At 35.8% G+C, this 16,286-nt stretch overlaps 1 pseudogene; it reads left to right on the top strand.

Annotated features, from left to right (window-relative positions):
- Window positions 1-2,069: 2,069 nt before the first annotated feature.
- LOC110306103 (eukaryotic translation initiation factor 2 subunit 1 pseudogene) lies at window positions 2,070-15,567 on the top strand (annotated as a pseudogene).
- The last annotated feature ends 719 nt before the right edge of the window (window positions 15,568-16,286 follow it).

The following is a 16,286-nucleotide window of genomic DNA, read 5'->3' as shown; positions in this document are numbered from 1 at the left end:
ACGCAAATGAACTTAGTTCAACTAGCCTACAAAGCATCCTTGCTTAGCTCCACAGTTCACTACACAATATGTTTCATCTTTGCCTCACAGCTGGCTACCCAGACATTTATACTGACTGCCTTCAAAAATTGTACTATATTACAAATCACTAGCTTAGGAGAAGGTAGAAATTCAAATCTGAAGTATAACTTCTATATTTATGCTAAATATGTATCATGTCTATGAATTCATAAGGTTGAAATCATTAATTGGGCTATGATAAGGCAGTAATCTTCTTTATGTATCATTTAATAATAAGATTTTAAAAACAATTTTTTTATTTTACATGTTATTTTTAATTTATCTTTTTTAATCACATCATATAATATTATGCCATGTCATGGCTGATCATGCCACATGACATTTAATTATTTCAAGTGTTTACACCATTACATGAATTTTTATACATAACAAGGCACAATACATGCTTGTAAAACACCACGGAATTTTACACATGTACACATTGAGAGGACTTAATTCTCTTCAGTTTAGAACAAACACCTGTGTTAAACATTAAACTTCAGTTTCTGAAAGAGGAAGGCAAAGGTCACTACTGAGCAATGGTCTGGATATCTACCTGAGAGAGACACCCAGCTCAAGGACTGAGAGGGTTCCCGGAGTCTCTGTAAGACCTGACCAAAAGTGGTAAAACTAATATAGTGGCCAATAAAATATGTACTAAAGTAACTGCTGCTTACCTAGCAAATCATATTAAAGATACCTAACCATCCCTAAAATTCCCCCTAGCTGGGCTTAAAAGGAGCCTGTGAGGTTAACTGGTCACAACCATTTTGTATGAATAAATGACCTCCCTTCATGCTGGTTGTTTCTGCAGAATAAATGCTCTTTGCTTTCACATATTATTTGAGTCTGGGATTTTCCTTCAGTGACTTTTAGACCTTAAAATGTAAAAACATAGAAGATTACTTATTTATGTAATTGTTTATATAAAATGATATTATAGAAATGATAAACAAATATGTATATATATATATATATATATTAGAATGAGGAATGTTTGTAGAGTAATGTTATAAACTATTAATTAAATATTTTAAACATCTAAAACTAAGAACTAATTTATATACATTAATATGGTTAAGATTGAAAGGATAATGTCATACAACTAACTTGCAGAAATGTGTGTGTGTGTGTGTGTGTGTGCTGTCTGTGTTTATATGTTGTGTGTGTATGTGTGTGTGTGTATGTGTGTGTGTATATGTGTGTGTGTATGTGTGTGTGTGTATGTGTGTGTAGTTAAGGTACAAATAAAACACACAATACCTTCAGGAAACTTATATATGGGTATACCAGTTTCACATGGCGATATATAGGAAGGTAAATTTATGAAAATATCAGTAGTTTAAAAAATCTGATACCACAATTACAGATGCTGTTCTATCTCAGTTTTGAATGCAGATGAAGTACCAAAGCATAGATGGGCAAAGTCATCTCTTTAATGTGACCTTGTTGTTGACCTCCATTAAAAAGATAAGGTTATTAGCTTATTCTCACATTACCAAGGAAATCAGATCATGGCAGTGACTTACATTTTCAAGACGCCTGTCAAGAATTGACTTGAGCTTTTTATTTTCATTTTTGATTCTTACAAATTAAACCACATGAGTTAAGACCTGATTGTTCAGTTTGCTCTTGAAGAAAATTCTATGGCCCAGCTGTAGGAACAGGGACTAAGAAGGGAGATGGGTTCTTGTCCTGACTTAATCTCCAGACACACATCTCTTGTATATTACAGCATCATTCACCCTGTGCTGTGTTTAGGATTTAAAAAGTTGTTTTTTTTTTTTTTCAATTGGAGGCTATGGAGGAACTTTTGCTCTCATGAGTGGCTATAAGTGGAACACTATGGCAATTAGACGCTGTCTTAAAAGCTCAGGGCACAAAGAAGTTCACATTTTGCCATTTCCCAGTTGGAAGCTCCTGTTCTGTCCACAGGATTATTTTCCTAAGGTCTCTATTTCTTACGTGTCAAGCCATACAGATGGATTTGGAGAGTGTCTAATAGATCAATGACTACTTCCCATCTTCTCCACAATGCTGCTTTTGAAAACCAATCTGAGCAGAAAGCTATTGTGAGAGGCTGCACTGCTGGTGTGAGAGGCAAAATTTTCCCTCTGCCACGCCCAGAACTGTATAGACCCCATTGTTCTGTGTAGCTAGGTGAGCTGATTTTCATGTATTAAAGGCAAGTTGGCATAAATCAAGGCAGGATTCCAAGTACTGTGGATTTTCATGTCAGTTTCTATAAAGAGCCTCCCAAAGAGGAAGCCAAACAAAAGTTATGGACCATAAATATCGCTGAGATTGACCATTCCACATGCCAGATAACTGCTCTTTTCCAAAGATCTCCATGCCTTAGACAGCTTTTGCTGAGAAATTAAAATCACCTCCCAGTATATTTTCCTTCTGGGAAGTTGGAATGGCTGTGTATGATTTACTTCTTCTAGGCTCCTTCAAGGAGTCCACACAAATCTTTCCAGAGTTCTGTTTTCTGTGATTTCAATTTGACTGACTTGCCATACTACAAGTGGGGAGGGATCAGATTGCTAATGCTTACCTGTGAACATTGTTCACAGGGATGGTAAACCACCCTGTGTATAAATGGCTGCTTTTTCTGTATACAACCAGCTGCCTGGATCTCTGTGTTAGTTCTTCAGATCCTCTTTGGTTAACTGCATTTGCTCCATAATTTATCAAAAGCTTCACCACACTGCATGGCCTTCCCATGTCGGTGCCTGTCCTCTTTTCATGCTGATCTTTCAGCAGCATAGCTGCTATTCTCCTGTTCTCCACCAGCAGCAAGATAAGACTGAAGGTGATGAAGACCTGTGCAATGCCACATTTTATTATCCACATATGATCATCTCAATAAAGCAGTTTTATTTATTTAAACTATGAAGAGAATTAAAGAATAGGTTTGACACATATTTATACATTAAATTATTAATTATTTGAAGGATGCTTATAAATGGTGATGATTGCACTTGATCTCAGAATCTAATGTCATTTTGTATTGTATAATTACCTGATCTTCCTCCCACATACCTCTCCATTATAAACACTTAACATCACCGGTTTCTTTACCATTAGAAATACTGATTTAAATAGATTTTTACAAAAGAACAGGTAATTTTCTTTAGCAACCTCAAGCTGCGAAGGAGTCTATTTTTGTTTGTGACTTCTAAATCTTCAGATTCCAGTAATACAGCACATCTTTAGGGTGTTGTTTTAATTATGTGTTGCTATTGAAATAGTTCTTTGGTTTGAAGTGCCATTGTTCTCTAAATATCAATAAAGCAAGTGCAGAGAGAGCAACTGACAGCCTCCTAAGGAAAATAACCACAAATAAACCTAAAGATGTGTCATGAAACCCGAAGCCTGGAGCTAATGACCCTGTGTTTGACTGTGACAAAAAACAAAATATAACGAAACAAAAAAGTGTGTTTTCGTCTTAGTTTGTAAACTAAGTGATTAAATATGCCAAGTAGGTTGCAAAGTTAATAACATTTACAGGTGCATGAGTTTCAGCAAACACGTGATTATAGTTGACTTCATTTAAAGCTAAGACTTCTGCAGAGGGCGTTTACTACCTGGTACTTGCTGAAGGGGAAGTGATCCATTTGTCACCATCTGATGTTTCAGAAGACCAGTGGAGAGCATCCTAATTAACTCAGTGAGTCCCGGAAACACACAACTGTTTTGTATTTGTAGTTTATCTTTTGTTCCTTTCTCTTTTATTAACTAAATAAAAGGTATGTAACATGGGAATTAAAAACAGACAGAGTGCTGACAAGTTTTTCTTAGGTGTTAAGCCTGATGACCTGACTTAGATTCCTTGAACCCACTTGAAAGAAGAAAAACATCCCCTACAGTTTGTACTCTCTTCACCACACGGGCACCATGACACACACACAGATGTGCACACTAATGTACACATACTCCTGATCATGTGCACGCACACACATACACACATACACACACACACACACACACACACACCCCACAATAAAGAAATAAATGTAACTAAAATCCTTACATACAGCACAGACAGGCTGTTCTTTTCTAAATACTGTCAATAGTATAAAGACAAAACAAAACAAAAGAACAAACAAACAAAAAGAAACCTACCATTAATATTAACTTTTTGGCTTCATATAATTTATATCTTTGGCAATTCCTTGAATGACAGCTACCAAACAGAACACACATGGGGGGAGCTAGGCTGTCAAATTTGAGTAAGTTTAGTGGTTTCTGTATTTTTTTATATTATGAGAAAGAAATATATACAGTTTCTATAGGAGTACTTTAAGGTAGAATGAGTGAATGGACTCCCTACATGAAACTGGCTTTACTGTTCTGTGATTTCCATGTGAAGTAGATGAAGAAGGCCAAGTTAATGAGAGACACTCCAGCTGACTCTATTCTTTGACTCTAGACCACCTGTCTGTGAGCCTATATGTCCATTAATGCAATGGGCACTCTGGACATGTGCCAACAAGAAGGAGCCATCTTTTTGTTTGTTTTGTTTTGTTAGATATTTTCTTTATTTACATTTCAAATGTTATCCCCTTTCCTCGTTTCCCCTCCGAAAACCTCCTATCCCTTCTCCCTTCCCCTCCCCCTCCCAAAAGAGGGAGCCATCTTTCACAAGTGTGACTGTCATCCCACAGGGTGCACCAGATTAACTTCAAGAACCATTTGAAACAAAACCAACTATCCAGTCTGAAGATTCTGATATATCTTTAGGGCAAACTGGAGAAAAAACAAACACACACACACATACACATACACACACACACACACACACATTTGGTAATGCTGGTGTTTTAGGTATTCTTCACACCTAGGTTGCCTATACATTTTTATTTAAAATTTTATTACAATTTATGTATTCATTATTTGTGTGTGTTGGGGGGTTGTTTGTATTTGTGCATGTGCATACAATGGCATGTGTATGGAGATCTGAGAACAGCCTGCAGGACACAGTTTTCTCCTTCCAACATGTGGGACTCAAAGATAAAACTAAGATCATCAGGCATGCCAGGACGAGCTTTCAGTCACTGAGCTAACTTATCAATCCTGCCCTGAGCTTTGACTAATGTCTGAATTGGCTCCCATCAACCACTGGAGAAAGCCACTCTGATAATGATTGGGCTAGACACTAATCTATGAATAATATTATGGATAATATCACTGATATTTTTCCCCAATTGTGTTTGGTTCTACCCCAGGTCTCTGGGCTATTCATCTTCCAGTTCCTGACCATGTAGGCAGTGTTGGCTATGAGCTGCTTTCTGTGGTATAGGCCTCAGATTAGACCAGTTGGTCACTTCTACAAGTTCTGAGCCAGCATTGCCCCAGAATATCATGCAGATGGAACAGCTTGTTGATCGAGGGTTTTTGATGGGTTGGTAGCATAATTATACTACTAGAAGCCTTCTCTGGCTACAGAAGATGGGCAGTTCAGGCTCCTTATCCTCCATTATTAGGAGTCCTTACTAGGGTAACCCTCACAGACACCACAAAGTTTCTACTAAACTAGGTTTCCACATTGCCTTTTTATGCTCCTTAATTCTAGTTATCTCTCCCCATCTAGTTGTCTCTCCATCGCTTCATCCCCCACCTGATCCCTCCTGTTCCTCTCCTCAGCTCACCCACAAAGTCTGTACTATTTCTCCTTCCAGAGAGATAAATGCATTTCCATTTCTTGTTACTTAGCCTCTCTGGGGATGTGGATTGATGCATGTCTATCTGTTACTTAACAGCTAATATCCACTGAAAACTGAGTCCATGTTTGTCTTTCTAGGTCTGTGTTGCCTCACTTGGTATGACCCTTTCCAGTTTGATCCATTTGTCTGCAAATTTCATGTTGTAATTATTAAAACACTCAACTAATACACACCAGTAAATAAATATACCAAATATTCTCTGTTCATTCTCTGGTTTAGAAACAACCATATGTTTCCAGTTCCTGACTATTATGAAAAAATATGTTATGAACACAGTTAAGGCAAGTGTACTTGTGTTAGGATATCTTTTGGGTATATGCCCAAGAGTGGTATAACTGGATTTTGAGGTAGATCTATTCCAAATTTTCTGAAGAACTGCTATATTGATTTTCATAGTGGCTGTATAAATCTACACTTTCACTGTCAATGGAGGACTGTTCCCCTTACTTCAGATCCTTGCTAACATGAGTTGCCACTTGTGTTATTGATCTTAGTCATCAAGTCACGTGTAGATGGAATCTCAAACTCATTTCTATTTGCATTTCCCTGATGGCTAAGATGCTATATATTTCTTTAAGTGTTTCTCAGCCTTTTGGGATTCCTCTATTGAGAATTATCTGTTTAGATAAGGACCTCACTTTTAAAATTAGATCATTTGTTATCTTCATATCTTATTTCTTGAGTTCTTTATATATTTTAGCTATCAGCACTCTATCAGATGTGAAGTTAATGAAAATCTCCCCTCACTAAGTAGGCTGCTGTGTTGCCCTATTGACTATGTTTTTTCCCTTACAGAAGCTTTCCAGTTTCATGAGGTCACATTTAGTAATTGTTGATCTTAGTGCCCATGCTAATGGTATTCTTGCTCAGGAGGTTATCTTCTATATTAATGCATTCAAGGCTATTCCCACTTTCTTCCTATCAGGTTCAGTGTGTCTTGCTTTATGTTGTGGTCTTTAAACCAATTTGACTTATGTGTAGAGTTGGATCTATTTGTAGCAGCACGATTTCTTGAGGATTTTTTGTTGTTGTTGTTCCATAATGTATTCTGGTATCATTAGGAAAAATCAGTTGTCCGTAGGTATGTGGATTGATATCAGGTCTTCAATTGAATTCCCTTGTTAAACCTGTATATTTTTATGTCAATCCTGTGTAATTTTATGTAGACTTATAGTAGAGTTTGAAATCAGGGATGCTGATACCCCCCAAAGTTCTTTCATTGTTCAGGATAGTTTTAGCTATCCTGGGTTTTTTTGTTTGTTTGTTTTCCATTTGAAATTTGTATTGTCCTTTAAGGAGTCTTAAAAGAATTGTGTTTTTAATATTAAAAGAATTTTGGTAGGGATTACATTGAATCTGGCCATATTTACTGTGTTAATTCTACTAATCCATGAGCAAGAGAGAAATTTCAATATTCTGATATAGTTTTCAATTTCTTTCTTCATGTTCTTGACGTTTTTAATCATGAAACACTATCCCTTGCTTACTTATGATCATTCCAAGATATTTCATATTGTTTGTGGCTATTGTGAAGGGTGTTGTTTCACTGATTTCTTTCTCAGCATGTTCGTCTTTTATTTATAGGAGAGCTACTGAATTTTTAGAGTTAATCCTATATCCAACCACTTGGCAGAAGGTGTTTACCATTTGTCCAAATTTCCTTGTAGAATTTTTGTGGTTGCATATGCATACTATCCTATCATCTGTGAATAACAATACTTTGACTTCTTCCTTTAAATTTTGTATCTTGCTTGATCTCTGTCAGTTGTCATTGCTCACACAAGGAATTCAAACACTATATTGAATAGATATGGAGAGAGTGTACAGCCTTGTCTTGATCCTGATTTTAGTAGAGTTTCTTTGTGTTTCTCTCCATTTAATTTGATATTGGATATATGCTTGCTGTAAATTGTTTTTGTTATTTATATGTATGTCCCTTGTATTCCTAATATCTCCAAAACTTTTTATCATGAAGGGTTTTGGGGATTTTGTCTAAAGCTCTTTCAGCAATTAATGAGATGATAATTTGTTTTGTGTCATTGGTGTCTTATTTCAGTTTGTCTATGTGGTAGATTTCATTGACAGTATGTGCAGCCATCCTTGCCTCTCTGGGAGAACCTTTCTTGATCATGGAGTATGATGTTTTTGGTGTGTTCTTGGATGCGTTTGTGAATATTTTGGCATCCATGTTCATAAGGGAAATTGATCTATAATTCTTTTTCTTTGTGAAATTGTTGTGTGGTTTGGGTATCAGTGTGATTGTGGTCTCATGAAAATGGATTTGGCAATGTTCATTCTTCTCTTCTATAGAATAGTTTCAGGCGTATTCACATTAACTTTTCGTTGAGAATCTAATAGAATTCTGCTCTAACACGGTCTTTACCTGGTAATTTGGGGAGGGGGGTAGGTGGGAAACTTTTAATAACTGTTTTTATTTCTTCAGGTATTATATGTCTATTTTTATCTGATCTTGATTTAACTTGCTAAAGGGTATCTATCAAGAAATCCATGACTTTTTAGATTTTCCATTTTTGTGTAGTACAGATTTCAAAGTATGAACTAATAATTATTTGGATTTCTAGGTGTCACATCCTTCTTTTTGTTTTTTTGTTTTGTTTTGTTTTGTTTTGTTTTGTTTTGTTTTGTTAATTTTGTTATTCTGTGAAGTGGAAATTTCCAGTTTCTTTGGAGACTCAGACTTCACAATAGCCACAAATAATAAAAAAATATCTTCAGGGAACTAACCAAACAAGTGAAAGTCCTGTATGACAATAACTTCAAGTTTCTCAAGAAAGGTCTCAGAAAATGGAGAGTTCTCCCATGCTCATGGCTTGGCAGAATAACATAGTAAAAATGGCCATCCTACCAAAGGTATTCTATAGATTCAATGCAATCCTCATCAAAACCCCAACACAATTCTTCAAAGACATGGAAAGAGCAATTCTCAAATTCACTTGGAAAGGGAAAAAAATCCAGAATAGTGAAAACAGTTCTTAACAATAAAAGAACAACTGGGGTAATCACCATCCCTGACCTCAATACATCCCTTTACTACAGAGCAATAGTGATAAAATCTTCATGGTATTGGTACAGAGACAGACATGTTGATCAATGGAATAGAATTGAAGACCCATAAATAAAACCACACACTTACAGACACTTGATCTTTGACAAAGAAGCACTTTGTTCTTAAATAAGTCTTTTAAAATTTTTATTTTTTATTTTTACTGATATCAGCAGCTTTTTCCTTAGGATTAACACCATCTAATCTGTGACTCTCATGGAAGACACACTTAGGTTAAAGCAGCAGCAGTAAGGGTATCTGCAGGAGTCAGCAAGAGAACAAGCAAGGCTTTTTAAAATAGTTCTAATACTATGCTTCCAGCTCAATGGGATCAATTGGTGAAAGGCAACACCAAAACCCAGGGAGATGGTTGTGAAGGAAATAAAATGAATGCAATGAGGAAAATAAGAAAAGTGAGATGACTCGACAACAGGATGAGGACAGCCCCAGCACAGAACACATTACATGGGAAGACAGCCCAACATGGAACACATCACATGGAGCTCATTACTTAAAACAAGTTATTTCCAGTTGTTTTACTGGGAATAATATTGCTTTAAAGTAGTTTTAGCAATATTATTAATTTCCTATTAGTAATATTAGCAATATTATTTTAAAAACTACTTTGGGTTTTAAATACAATACTACAAATGATTCTGAGGAATTACTGATGATCAAGTGATATTCTCAACACAATATCCCTGTGAATTAAATACCATTATAGCAAAGCTAGCCTCAGCATAACTATCAAAAAATGACTAATAATTGCTAATTCCTGGTATTTTGTTGGTGTTGGTGATGGTGAATGTGTGTGTGTCTTTGTATGTATGTATGTATGTATGTATGTATTATGTATGTATATATGTTTGTTTGTATGTATGTATTATGTTTCCCTTCTTTTAGTTTTGCTAGTGTGAGGTGTTTTATTACCTGTATTTTAATGCATGCAGTTAACCATCTTGGGATGGAAACTTTTTTTCTAGCATGTTCTGTAGAAATGTTGGATTTGAAGTTTTTTTGGTTTTTTGGTTTTTTTTAACTATATCATGGAATACTTTGTTTTTTCCATCCATGGTGATTGAATGTTTTACAGGATATTGTAGTCTCAGCTCACATTTATGGTCTCTTTGAATCTTGCAAGGAAAATCTTTGACATTTGGCTCAGCTTTGATATAATTATTTTCCAGAGTGGTTGTACCAGCTTGCAATCCCACCAACAATGGAGGAGTGTTCATCTTTCTCTACATCCTTGCCAGCATCTGCTGTCACCTGATTTTTTGATCTTAGCCATTCTGACTGGTGTGAGGTGGAATCTCAGGGTTGTTTTGATTTGCATTTACCTGATGACTAAGGATGTTGAACATTTCCTTAGGTGCTTCTGGGCCATACAATATTCCTCAGTTGATAATTCTTTGTTTAGCTCTGTACCACATTTTTAATAGGATTCTCTGGAATTTAATTTCTTGAGTTCTTTGTTTATATTAGATATTAGCCCTGTATTGGATGTAGGATTGGCAAAAATCTTTTCCCACTGTGTTGGTTGCCTTTTGTTCTATTGACAGTGTCCTTTGCTTTACAGAAGCTTTGTAATTTTATGAGGTTCCATTTGTCAATTCTTGATCTTAGAGCACAAGCCATTGGTGTTCTCTTCAGGAGTTTTCCCCTGTGCTCATATGTTCGAGGCTCTTTCCCACTTTCTCCTCTATAAGTTCCAGTGTCTCTGGTTTTATGTGGAGGTCCTTGATTCACTTGGACTTGAACTTTGTACAAGGAGATAAGAATGGATTGCATTCTTCTACCTGCTAACTGCTAGCTGAACCAGCACCATTTGTTGAAAATGCTGTCTTTTTCCCACTGTATGGTTTTAACTCTTTTGACAAAGATCAAGTGATTTTGTTTATGTAGTAGATTAGGTTGATGGATTTCTGTACATTGAACCAGCCTTGCATCCCTGGGATGAAGCCTACTTGGTCATGGTGGATGATCATTTGATGTGTTCTTGGATTCAGTTTGCAAGAATTTTATTGAGTATTTTTGCATCAATCTTTGAAGGTCTGACTGAGCTCTGCACTAAACCCATCTGGTCCTAGACTTTTTTTTTTTGATGGGAGACTATTAATGACTGTTTCTATTTCTTTAGGGGTTATGAGACTGTTTAGATAGTTTATTTGATCCTGACTTAACTTTGGTAACTGGTGTCTAGAAAATTGTCCATTTCATCCAGAGTTTCCAGTTTCATTGAGTATAGGCTTTTGTAGTAGGATCTGATGGGTTTTTTTTTTTTATTTCCTCAGTTTCTGTTTTTATGTCTCCTTTTCATTTCTGATTTTGTTAATTTAGGTACTTTTTCTGTGCCCTCTTGTTAGTCTGGCTAAGGGGCTTATCTGTTTTGTTAATTTCCTCAAAGTATCAGCTTTGAGAAATTTGATTTTTTAATTATTTGTATAGTTTTTTTTTTTCTAATCGGTTGATTTCAGCCTTGAATTTGATTATTTCCTGACATCTACTCCTCTTGGGTGTATTTGCTTCTTTTTGTTCTAGAGCTTTCAGATGTGCTATCAAGCTGCTAGTATATGCTTTCTAGTTTCTTTTGGGGGCACTCAGAGCTATGTTATTTCTTCTTAGTACTTATTTCATTGTGTCCCACAAGTTTGGGTATGCTGTGGCTCCATTTTCATTAAATTCTACAACGTCTTTCATTTCTTTCTTTAGTTCTTTATTGATGAAGTTATCATTGAGTAGAGTGTTGTTCAGTTTCCACATGTATGTGTGCTTTCTATTCTTGTTATTGTTGTTATTGTTATTGAAGACCAGCCTTTTTCCATGGTGTTCTAATAGGATGCACGGAATTATTTCAATCTTCTTGTATCTGTTGAGGCCTTTTTTGTGGCCTCAGCATGGTCAATTTTGGAGAAGGTATATCCTTTTATTTTTCAGATAAAATGTTCTATAGCTATCTGTTAAATCCATTTGGTTCATAACTTCTGTGAGTTTCACTGTATTTCTGTTTAGTTTCTTTTCCCATGATCTTTCCATTGATGATAGTGGGGTGTTGAAGTCTCCCATTATTATTGTGTACAGTGCAATGTGTACGTTGAGCTTTAGTAAAGTTTCTTTATGAATATGGGTGCCCTTGCATTTGGAGCATAGATTTTCAGAATTGAGAGTTCTTCTTGGTACAATTTTTCCTTTGATGATTATGAAGTGTTCTTCTTTATCTTTTTTTTTTTGATAACTTTAGGTTGAAAGTCAATTTTATTCAATATTATAATGGCTAACCAAGCTTGTTTCTTGGGACCATTTGCTTGGAAAGTTGTTTTCCAGCCTTTTATTCTGAGGAGGTTTCTGTCTTTGTCATGGAGGGGAGTTTCCTGTATGCAGCAAAATATTTACATATAGAGTCTGTTAGTCTGTATCTTCTTATTGGGGAGTTGAGCCCATTGATATTAAAATATATTAAGGAAAAGTGATTGTTGCTTGTTATCTTTGTTGTTAGAGGTGGTGTTATATTTAAGTGGGTATCATCTTTTTGGTTTGTTAAGGAAAAAAAAAGATTTTTTTCTAGGGTGTAATTACCCTCCTTGTATTGGAGTTTTCCATTTATTGTCCTTTGAAGGGCTGAATCTGTGGAAAGATATTGTGTAAATTTATTTTTGGCATGGAATATCTTGGTTTCTCCATCTATGGTAATTGGAAGTTTGGCTGGGTATAGTGGCCTGTACGTTCTCTTAGGTTCTGTATGACATGTGCCCAGGATCTTCTGGCTTTTATAGTATCTGATGAAAGTCTGGCATAATTCTGATAGGTCTGCCTTTATATGTTACTTGACTTTTACCCTTAATGCTTTTAATAGTCTGTTTTCTGCATTTGGTGTTTTGAGTATTATGTGACATGAGGAATTTTTTTCCTGGTCGAGTCTATTTGGAGTTCTGTAGGCTTCTTGTATGTTCATGGGCATGTGTTTCTTTAGGTTAGGGATGTTGTCTTCTATAATTTTGTTGAAGATATTTGCTGGCCCTTTAAGTTGAAATCTTCATTCTCATCTACTCCTATTATCCGTAGGTTTGGTCTTCTCATTGTGACCTGGATTTCTTGGATGTTTTGAGTTAGGATCTTTTTGCATTTTGCATTTTCTTTGATTATTGTGCAGATGTTCTCTATGGAATCTTCTACACCTGAGATTCTCTCTTCCATCTCTTGTGTTCTGTTGCTGATGCTCGCATCTTTGGTTCCAGATTTCTTTCCTAGGGTTTCTATCTCCAGCGTTGCCTCACTTTGGGTTTTCTTTATTGTGTCTACTTCCCTTTTCAGGTCTAATATGGCTTTGTTCATATCCATCACCTGTTTGGATGTGTTTTCCTGTTTTTCTTTAAGGACTTCTACCTGTTTGGATGTGTTTTCCTGTTTTTCTTTAAGGACTTGTAACTCTTTAGCAGAGTTTCTGGATGTTTTGGGTTAGGGGCTTTTGGCATTTTGAATTTTCTTTGACTGTTGTGTTAATGTTTTCTATGATATCTTCTGCACCTGAGATTCTCTCTTCCATCTCTTGTACTCTGAGTTGCTTGCATCTATGACTCCTGATCTCTTTCCTAGGTTTTCTAACTCCAGAGTTGTCTCCCTTTGTAATATCTTTGTTGTTTCTACTTCCATTTTTTAGATCCTGGATTTTTTTTTTAATTCCTTCACCTGTTTGGTTGTGCTTTCCTGTAGTTCTTTAAGGGATTTTTCTGTTTCTACTTTAAGGGATTTTAACTGTTTACCCATGTTCTTTAAGGGAATTATTTATGTCCTTCTTAATGTCCTTCATCAGCATCATAAGATGTGATTTTCCAGTGTGTTGGGGTATCCAGGACTTGCTGTTGTGGGAGTACTGGATTCTGATGATGCCTAGTAGCCTTGGTTTCTGTTCATAAGTTTCTTGTGTTTGCCTTTTGCCATCTGGTTAGTTGGTCTTTCTGTCTCTGGCTGGAGCTTGTGCCTTCTGTGGGCCTGTAAGTCTGTGTCAGCACTCCTGGGAGACCAGCTGTCTTCTGGCGGGACCTGTGTGTAGCAGGCTGTGGAACAGCCTTAGCTCCTGGGTGCAGATGGTAATCTTTTAATTGGAATATTCCACATGTGAATCTTAGGCTTCCACACAGATAGAACTGCCATATACATGAATATAAACACACATATATACACACAAAAATATATACTGTAATGAATTTAGGCAACATACTTTAAAGATACATATGTGTCATATTCCATCACTTTAAAGATTGAGTTTGCATATTCTTCTTAGTCCACTAGCCCTGAAAACACTCAGGGTAAACTTTCACAAATTCTAATGATATATACTCTGAAGTCAATCTAGTGATTAATAGTGAAAATTCTGTAAATACTTTGCTATATATTTTTCCCTCCAAGAGGTGCTATTCTAGTTAGAGAATCTAGTGGATATGTGCTTATCCTTCCTGATCAGATGAACAAGTCTCAATGTACACTATTTTTCCTTGTGGTCAGCACCACTTATGTATCAATAATTAAAAAAAAATTAATTCTTCACAATAGAGACTTCAAGCTGCTCCAGTAGGGCAATGGAAGTGAAGAATATAGTTTAGGTTTGTAAAACTCCCACTTGAATCCCTTAGTTATTGTCTGTCCTCTTAGAGTCACATCCCTGCATTCAAATCTTGTATTGATCAGTTTATTTAAGTTATGTGAGTCTCAACTTCTAATCTGTAAAATGGAATTATTAATAGAACATAGCAACAATACTTCAGTCTCTGATCAACATGGACTTTAACATATAAAGCAGTCATCCTCAAGACCTTTCCTGTTCAAGAATCTAAGAGAAAAGATGACTTCATGACTAGGGAGCTTGGTAGAAGTAATAAAAATCTCTCTCACAACTTATCCAATCATTTTGTACTTCAGTAAGATCAGCAGATAAGCTCTAGAGATATTAAAGACAGAGAAATGTGTTTTGTGTCTTGCAAATTGAAAGGTGTATAATTGATGTTTAATTAGGTTTATGTTTCATTTACTTTTATAAGAAGATACTTAAACATCAGTGTCAAGAAGAAACATATCCCCTGTGAGCACTTGTATGTAAGATGATAAAAAAAAAAAAAAAAAAAAGCACAGTGCCTCACAGTCTTGCCTTGTCCCTGATGTAGTGAGTTCCATTTCTCTTTTGTTATATTATGGTCTTTTATGGTCTTTTAAGATACATATCACCTCCTTTAAGCATGCAGTCTCAGACCCATCTATCTTGGATAGTTTAGATTTGAATGAAGATGAAAGAAAAGTACTCATTAACAATATCAATAGGCGTTTGACCCAATAAGCAGTCAAAATTCGAGCAGATATTAAAGTAGCTTGCTATGCTTATGAAGGCATTAATGCTGTAAAAGAAGCCCCAAGGGCAGGTTTGAATTGTTCTACAGAAACCATGCCCATCAAGATTAATCTAATAGTTCCACCCAGGTATGTGATGACAACAAGACCCTAGAGAGGACAGAAGGCCTCTATGTCCTTAATCAGGCTATGACAGTTATCAAAGAGAAGATGGAGGAGAAGAGGGGAGTTTTCAATGTTCAGATGGAGCCCAAAGTGGTCACAGACACAGATGAGACTGAACTTGCAAGACAGCTAGAACGTCTTGAGAGAGAAAATGCAGAAGTGGATGGAGATAATGATGCAGAAGAAATGGAAGCCAAAGCTGAAGATTAGCATTTTGGAAAACAGTCCAATTTAAGGAGTACAAAGCAGCCCTTCCTGGCTGTAAACCCTAGACTTGAAAGTTCTCCAGTATTGAAAACTTCAAAGCTGAATATTTTTATTTCCAAGTAATTAAATATTCAACAAGCCAGCATCTAAATGCCCTCCTTCATGTCAGCTATTTTCACATAGTGGCTCTAACACCAAGCATTTTTTAAGGGAGTGGCTTGATTTGACGAGAGACAAATCTTAAACAGCAGTCCTAATATTGGGCTTACAGTTTCCATTTCTCATGTCTCTAGAATGGCACCCTTATGGTTCAGAGATTTACCAGGGGCTCCAAACACAAACAATCCCAATCTTTCTATATAAAATGTATTCAAGCAAACATCAAATAAATTTCTGGGATATTTTTTTAAAAAGATACATATCACCACTTCATTTGCTTTATAATAGATTTAGTTTGCTTTACAACCATTACAGGGTTTGGTTTAGGCCTGTTTTGTATAATCTTTGCTATTTTGGCTCCTATTACTATACTCACTATACTATAAATTATTTTAAGTACACCCATGTTTTAAATTATCAATTTGATAAACTTATACCCATAGTTTTATTATCTTTTGGCATGTAGCGACATAGAACAAAGTCTAAATTTTTTTGATGTTAAATAATTTGTCTTGTGTTTTAAAATATCAGTTTTACATGGGTATACAGACATATATATTTGT

The sequence above is a fragment of the Mus caroli genome, unplaced genomic scaffold (genome assembly GCF_978045245.1).
Source record: "Mus caroli unplaced genomic scaffold, Mus_caroli_1 scaffold_2, whole genome shotgun sequence".
Classification (NCBI taxonomy): domain Eukaryota; kingdom Metazoa; phylum Chordata; class Mammalia; order Rodentia; family Muridae; genus Mus; species Mus caroli.
This window is presented reverse-complemented; position numbering and strand designations above follow the sequence as displayed.